Here is an 8,728-nt window from a genome sequence, read left to right on the forward strand (position 1 = left end):
GGCAGATTTATAATTAAGATAAATTGGTATCTAAATTAATAAATAAGTTTAAATCAAGGTTCAAATTATAAATAATTAATTTGATAAAGGATTTAAATAATTATTTAATTAATTAAATCAATAGAAAATAATATAGGCCTTGATTTTAAGTCCAATGGGCTTATAATCAAATGGGAAATTTCACGGGTCTAAAACCCATGATAATTTCGACCTAGGGCTTAAAATTGGCTATTATTTTATTGATTTTTTAATTAAATTAAATGGCCTAATTGAGTCTATTAAATGAGTGCTTAGAGAGAAGTCAAAAATAAGTTTGATAAGTCACAAGTCAGATTTTCTGATAGTTTTAGATTCTCTCTAAACACAAGTCCTTTTCTAAGCCTCTTTGTTATTTTCTCTCCTTCTCTCTATATCTATCTCATGTGTTGAGAATTGCCCATACTAGTCTAGGTGATTCTAAGGATACATTGAAAGACTGTGAAGAAATTAGAAGAACAGTTCAGTTTCTTGATAATACTCTGCGACAAAAAGGATACAAGAGTTAGAGAAACTGAAGGAAGGACTCTTTCATTCCGCTGTGTATACTGTAAGTATTCTTATCATTGTTTCTTTCTTAATTCAATTTTAGAAACATGTTCTAGGTTATCTCATACTAATTTGTTTAATATTAGATTTACATGAAAATAAATAAAGATCATGTATAAGTTTCCCAACAATCTCTACCTATGCTCAGGTTGTAGGGAAGGCTCTTGCTGTTGAGAGCACAGGAAATCAGATTGAGAAGGAGAGTGCTGGAGAGCACGGAGCTCAGACAGTGATACCTCCATTTATTGGAGCGAGTACGGAAAAGAACTGGAGGACTTACCCAGAATGCACTCGGTGTAAGAGGCGTCATTTGGGAGAATTCCGAGCAAAGGCATGTTTCTTATGTAGAATGTTTGGGCAACGTAAGAAGAATTGCCCAAAGTAAAGGAAATATGAGCAAAAAAGGATGGAAAGCTCGACTCCAGCTCGAGTGTTCATTCCGAAGGAGTCAGATTCGAAGACTGAGACTGAGACTAGTTCATCAGGGGTGGCAGGTCAGTTTTCTAGTTCTGATTTTGTACTATGCTGACTGGTTTTGGAACCATGCTGTTTCTTTGCTTGTTGCATCTAGAGAAGCATGAATTTGATATGCAGATTGCGGGGTTATGTTGTGATGAGAATGTGATAGTTTACTAGTGATTTTAAGAGATGAGGTAAATTATGGTGGAAAGGACTCATCAATAGTTATGATAAGGTTGGTTATGACTGACTTCAGGATAATCCTGGATTTGGATTGGTTAATCAAGTGTGGGACAACGCTAGATTGCAAGGAAAGGATAATAACTTTTGGGTTTGAGAGTGGGAAGCCCTTGTGGTAGTTGGCACTGTGCATGGATCTTGTATGCTGATGACATCTATATTCAGAGCTAGAGATTTATTGCAGGAGGATACATAGAACTCTTAGCTAGTGTGGTGGATACCATTTAGGTTATGCCAGTGGGATCAAGATAGACTGGATTAGTCTGTGAGTTTTTGAATATATTCCAAGGGAATTGTCAGGATTACATTTACATAAAGAGATAGAATGGTGATTGGATTGGTGTCAGGGATGGAATCAGGTCTAGAGCACTGTATTGAACGGTTTCAGCAAAGTTGTAAGACCTACAGGCTTAGTTATTGAACAAGGTGGTATTCTCCAAGATGGATCTTTGATCTGGTTAGTACCAGCTAGAGATCAGGGAGAAGAATATGCAGAAGATTGTTGTTATATTAGATAAGAGCACTGGGAGTGCTGGGTGATGTTATGAGAATTTGGTTAATGTCAAGTTGTTTTATGAATCAGATGAATAGAGTATTCAAAGACTATCTGAATTGGTATTGTGGTATATTCTCGGTTGGAGAATTGCCAAGGTCAAGGAACGCCTTAGGGGCAGGATATTATATGTGCTTTGGGAAAGAGTTCTGAGTCTTCTTACAGATCAGAATCAATTTGCAGGTTGTTATGACACCTCAGTGACATGGAAAAAGGGATTGCCTATGCATCATGTTGGTTAAAGGATCTGACCAGAATTAGAGTAGAGTTTCTGGTGGGCCAAGTGGCCACTGTACCCTTGAGATTATTATTTCAGAAAGAATCAAGGGAAAAACGGTTAAGTGAACCACAGATAGGAAGATTGAGGAAAAAGTCTTAGCTGGATTAGCTAAGGATTTTACAGTGTCATGTATGAATTTATTGTAAATAAAGGGATTTGGATTTGGGATCCGATGGACATTAGGATTAATTGGGAGATTCTGGATGAATCTCATACTACTCTCTTATTCTCTTTATCCAGGCATAATGGAAAATGTACAGATTTTGAAAGCCTTATATTGATGGTTTGGGATGGAGAGGGACATAATGGTATATATGGCAAAGTTTTTAACTTGTTAGCAGGTCAAATCAGAGCATCAGAAATCAGTAAGGCCATTGTAGCCTTTGAGTATTTTATAATGGACTTAAGGAAACATCACGATAGGCTTCGCAATGGGGCTGCCCAAGATAGTGGGTCAGCGTGAATTGGTTTGGATCATTGTGGACCAGTATTTAAATTGAGTTCACTTCTATCAGTAAGGAGGAATAACACAATTAATTAGTATTCAGTTCTCTATGTGAGAGAGGTAGTGCGCCTTCATAGAATTCGAGGTTTATCTTATCAAATGAGGACTCAGTTTTTACTTCCAAGTCTTGAGGAAGGTTACAGAAGTCCATGAGTATATAGATGGAATTTAGTACAGTTCATTATCCTCAGATTGATGGTAAATCAGAGAGAGTTATTCAGTATTGGAGAGGCACTTTATGGAACGTTGTATAGTAAGAAGTGTATATCACCCATTCATTGGAATGAGATGGGTGAGATGTTGATTTTGGATCCTGAGGTAGTTCAGGGGATCATTGAGATTATTAAAAGGTTAAAGCTTGGATGCTCACTTCTCAGAGTAAATGGAAAAGTTATGTTGATTTGAAATGTAGGAAGAGTTCCAAGTAAAAGATTGTATCTTCCTTAAAGTATCACCATGGAAAGGGGTGAGGAGATAAGGGCAAGTTGAGCCCTAGATTAATATGACAGTTTGAATCCTGGATAGTATTGGTCAGATTGCCTTTGGATTGGCCTTATCTTTGGCACCGTCAGATGTACACAGTGTATTTCATATTTCCATGTTGAGGACATGGGTTAGAAGAGACTCATGTGTTGAGTTATGAGAATCTGAAGATTGAGGCTAAGATATCCTTTGAGGAGCAGCCAGTTTAGATTTTGACAGAAAGAACAAGGTTCTGAGAAGCAAAGCTATACCTTGGTTTAAGGTATGATTCAGAAACAATGAGGTCGAGGGAACGACCTGGGAAACTGGAATCAGTTGTGCGAAATTTATATTTCGGGTGGTTTAGATAAATTTCGAGGACGAAATTTCTGTAAGGAGGGGATAGTTGTAATGACCCAAATTTCCTAATAAGGTTTAGGACCTTGATTAGGAGGCCGGGAGGGGCATAATTGATTTATTATGTTATTAAATGATTATATGCATGTTTATGTGAATTATATTATAATATGATAATAAATGCATGCATATGGGTCCATTTTTAATTATAAGGGCATTTTGGTAATTTGGCCCATTGAGGGCGTAATTGTGTATTTTCATGCATGTTGGTGAATTATGAGTAAGACCACATTATATGTGTATTTTTTCGAGCCATTCGGCATGAGACGATCTTTGAATGCAAGTTTTCGATTTGGTCATAACGGGGTTAATTTCGGGGGTCGGGGTGAGTCTTGGGGTATTTTGGTGATTAGAACATTACTGAGAATTAAAGGATAATGGGATATGATTTATTAGCATTTGAGAATATTGAGAATAACGGGAATTGGAGGGTGTTAATTATGATTAACGAAATAGGCAGGAAAGGACGATTTTGCCCTTGGTGGTTGTTTAGGGTTTTAATTAGGCTTAGGGGCAATATGGTCTTTTCACCCTAAGATTATATTTAACCATTAGAAGGCTGTAGAATTAGCAAAACAGAGCATCACCTTCATCTTCTCCCAACCATCATTTCCACTTCTTTTTCTTTTGAATTTTGAAGCTCTTTTTAAGGAACCAAGCTAGGGAACCAATCTTTGATGATCTAGGGTTTTGTTCAACCATTGAAGAGGGTGTGATTCTGAGATTGAAGTGAGTTTCTAGCCATTAAAACTATGGTTCCTGCTATGTTTTTCTTATTGAGTTTCCGCTGGATTTTTGAGTTGGATAATGGGAATTGGTGGGAGTTTTTGGCTAGGGTTACTTGGGTTATGATGCCTAGGGCTTGTGTACATGGTATTTGGGTTCATTTGGGGGTTTGGATGAAGTTTGGAAGATGGTTTTTCAGGTTGGAAATGGAGGAGTCAAAGGAGGGAAAAACCAGGGTTGAAAACCCTGGTTGTAGCGCTACAACACTAGCCAGGGGGTGTTTCGCTTTGCCAAGGGCGCTAGGGGGGTAGCGCTACATCGCTACCCTGCTTTTCCAGATTCCTGTTTTGGGCACTTTTGAGGGTTTTTGGCTCGCGGTTTCAATTCCTAAGGCCCGGGATCGAATCTACTCACCATTTGGGTACAATTCGGGGTCTCGGGAGTGAGGTTTAGGTCAAGACCCTTTCATTGTTGATTTCATTAATTGGAGGTTATATTTGGTTATGACTAGGTGGCTGCTAAGGGATCAAAGGATCGATCGTTCTCAAGGGTCGTTCAATTGTTATTTCTCGCTCGAACCAGAGGTAAGAAAATGACACCCAGTATGTGATGCATGTGATGCATGAGAAACATGTGATTATGGCATGACATGAATATTGAATATGAGATTGATCAGAGCTTGAGTCTCTGTGTTTGTGCATGATCATAATTATGCTAGTGATTGTTAAGTAAGCATGTTGAATGCCCTACATTTGGATATTTGACATATGGTATATGCCTGGTTGCATTTCTTACTTGTGTATGGTAGTGACCCATGAGTCAGAAATCGGCAATGGTGTCGGTATTAACTGTGAAGTTGTGACTCACTAGTCAAGTTCGGCAGTAGTACTGAGCATTGGTCATATGGTATTGGCTTAAGAGTCAAGAATGGTCTTAGCGTGTTTAACGCAAGCCAAAAATATGAGATCTAATCGACATCAGCATTGAATGACTCATCATATTAATGCCGGACAGACCTCAAGTTTGATGAAAACTAAAAGTGCTTGTTTAGCCTATGGCTAGTCACTTAGAGTCAGGGCCTGAAGGCCCATGTGACTGCATCGTCACATGGATATGGGTGTTGAGCCCACATTGTGACTCACTCATCAGTCACTCATCTAATTAGGGCTAGACGCCCCAGCATGGTTAACAAAACCTCAAAGTGTTAAATCACCCATCTGATTAGGGCTATACACCCCAGCATGGTTAACAGAACCTCAAAGTGTTAAATCACTCATCTGATTATGGCTATAAGGCCCTAGCATGGTTAACAAAACCTCAAAGTGTTAAGTCACTCATCTGATTAGGATTGACTTGATAGTCATCCATTCAGGAGGGTAGGATCCCCCATCATTATCTAAACCTATTTGCATGCATGAATATGACTATTATTGCTAGGCATGCACATTTTGATTTAGTAACATGTTATTACTGTTCATGAGCATATTGAGTTTTCTTGCTGAGCCTCGGCTCACGAGTGCTATGTGGTGCAAGTAAAGGTAAAAGAAAGTTGGACCATCCTTGAGTTGGAGAGCTTAGGTGACGAAGTGCACATATGCGGCTGCTCGACCGCCACGGCCGAGGGTTGAAAGAGAAACTACAGTTAAACCCTATTTTGCCGCTTAGGTCGACTGGTTGTAAATATTTTGTTGTACTTAACCTTTAAATTATATTTTTGGCATCCCAATGTATACAGTAAACGTTCTAGTGAAATGTTGTATCTTAACCAAAAATTTTAACCCTAAATCGCTAATCATATTTAGTTACACGATTATGGCCAAATGACTCGATTAACGAGTTTAGCACTGTTTAAAATGTACATCATAACGATCCCTAGAGTTTAGGGCGTTACAGAAATATTTCTTCACCCAGAAATAGTTAAACATGAGACAACGGAGGTGGTTAGAATTGTTCAACGATTATGATTGTAATATACTGTACCACCCAGGTAAGGCTAATAAAGTAGTTGATGCATTGAGTTGGTAATCAATGGCTTATGTAATTTTGGTGAGAGAAATACCTCAAGAACTACAAACCGATATATCCAAATTGGATTTGGAGATAGTAGTGGGAAGATTGGCAAAGTTATCTGTGCAACCCACGATCATGGAAGCAATCCAAGGGGGACAGCTCGTAGATTCGTGGATCCAACAACTGGTGCGTGAGACTATGAAAGACATGCGACTAGGGTTTCACATCTCAGAGGATGGAGTGTTGGGTTTCAAGGGTAGATTATGCCTGCTTGATGATAAGGAGATCAAGAAACAAATCTTTTATGAGGCTCATAATACTCCTTATTCCATGCACCTGGGAACCACTAAGATGTATCATGATCTCAAAAGATACTTTTGGTGGGTAGGAATGAAGAGAGATGTAGCGAAATATGTGGCACATTATTTGACGTGTTAGCAAACCAAGGCGGAGCATCAACAACCTACAGGCTTATTGCAGTCACTAGAGATCCCTGGGTGGAAATGGGAAATGGTCATCATGGACTTTGTTACTAGGTTACCACACACTTTGAAGGGGCACGTTGCAATTTGGGTTATCATGGATAGACTGACAAAATCGGCTTATTTCTTACCCATTAAGACAACAGACAGTGTGGATAAGTTGGCGGACTTGTACATTGCTGAGAAAGTGCGATTACATGGGGTTCCCATCTCTATAGTGTCCGATCGAGATAGCGATTTACCTCCGCCTTCTGGAAGAGAATGCAAATGGGATTGGGAACTAAACTCAAGTTTAGTACTGCTTTCCACCCACAAATGAATGGCCAGAGCGAATGAAGAATTCAGACCTTGGAAGATATGTTGAGAGCTTGGGTGCTAGATTTTCAAGGTTCATGGAGTGTAAAACTTCCATTAATTGAGTTCCCCTACAACAATAGCTATCATGACTCGATAAAAATGGCTTTGTATGAGGCACTATACGGAAGAAAGTTTCGATCTCCAATCCACTAGCATGAGACTGGTGAGAGGAAATTCTTGGGATCAGAAGAGGTAGATCAAGCTACGGAGGACATTAGGTCAATTACTCAGAGGCTACAAACCTCTAAAGATCGCCAATGCAAGTATGAAGATCATCGACGGAGACCCTTAGAATTTGAATTTGGAGACAAGGTACTGTTAAAGATAGCTCCACTGAGAAGAGCTACGAGGTTCGGGAAAAAGGGAAAGTAGAGCCCTAGGTACATATGAACGTTCGAGGTTCTGGAACGCATTGGAAAGGCGGCTTACCGATTAGCCCTTCCTCCCGCATTCTCTAGAATTCACGATGTATTCCATGTGTCAACCTTGAAGAAGTGCTTGAACGATCCCACGCATGTGCTAATTTACGATGAACTTAGCATAGATCCTCAACTATGGTATGAGGAAAAACTGGTCGCGATTCTGGATCGAAAAGACAAGGTGTTAAGAAACAAAACAATACATTTGGTAAAGGTGCAGTGGTGTAACCACGTCATTGAAGAGGCAACCTGGGAGACGGAATCTGAGATGCGGGAGCGATATCCCCATCTGTTTTGAGTTTCGGGGATGAAACTTTTATAAATTTTAGGGTATTGTAAGATCCCGTGTTTTGAACACCCATTAGTAGCCGATTGGCGTCGGTGAAGAATTATGTGAAATATTATTTTGATAAAGGATATTATATGAATTTGTGAAGGTTAGTGAATTTTATAGTCGTTGTAATGATCCGGTAATGGATCTAGCTTTATGCAAAGAACGATTGGTCTCGGACCAAGGAATAAACCCTAATGGGAGAAAAATCTTCGATTAAATAAAATAAGAAATACTATGGCATAAAAATAGTAATTTTGTCTTAAAACTGGGAATTTATAGTCGAGACAATAAGTTTAAGAAAAATTGATTGAGGTTTGAATTCCAATCAATCGGGCTTAATAATGAGAATTTCTTGCTCAGGCCACTAAGGGCATTTTGGTCAATTTAATAAAATTACCAAAATTATGTGATATGTGACAATTTTTATTTTTTGGGCCACATTTTATTTATTTCATTAAGCTTGGAGATTTTTAAAAACTATAGGGCAAAATTTAGGGAGTTTTAGATAAGTAAAATTACCAAAGGGCCCTTGAGTGTCTAAGGAGAGAAGTAAAGATGGGCAAGGACATAAATGTCTTTTCCAAGGGAGGAGAGAGAGAGAGGGGTGGGCGGCAAGGGCTATGCCTAGAGCTCTCAAGAGCCTAGGACACCTACCCTAGGAAGAGTAAGAGCCTTACCCACCCATTGGCTAAACCCCCAATCATTTTCCCTCTTACACATACAATCATTATTTTTTTTTATTTTCTTTTTCCTCAAGAAAATAGCTCTCTCCATTCTCTCTCCCCAAAACCGAAGCCCTAGTCTCTTTCTACTCTCCATTGCTGCCATTTTCTCTCCAATAGCAAGAGCACTCTTTCCCCATTGAAGAAGGGGAGAAGCTCAAGAGCACACTAAGGAAG

Source organism: Humulus lupulus, chromosome 2 (genome assembly GCF_963169125.1).
Source record: "Humulus lupulus chromosome 2, drHumLupu1.1, whole genome shotgun sequence".
NCBI lineage: Eukaryota > Viridiplantae > Streptophyta > Magnoliopsida > Rosales > Cannabaceae > Humulus > Humulus lupulus.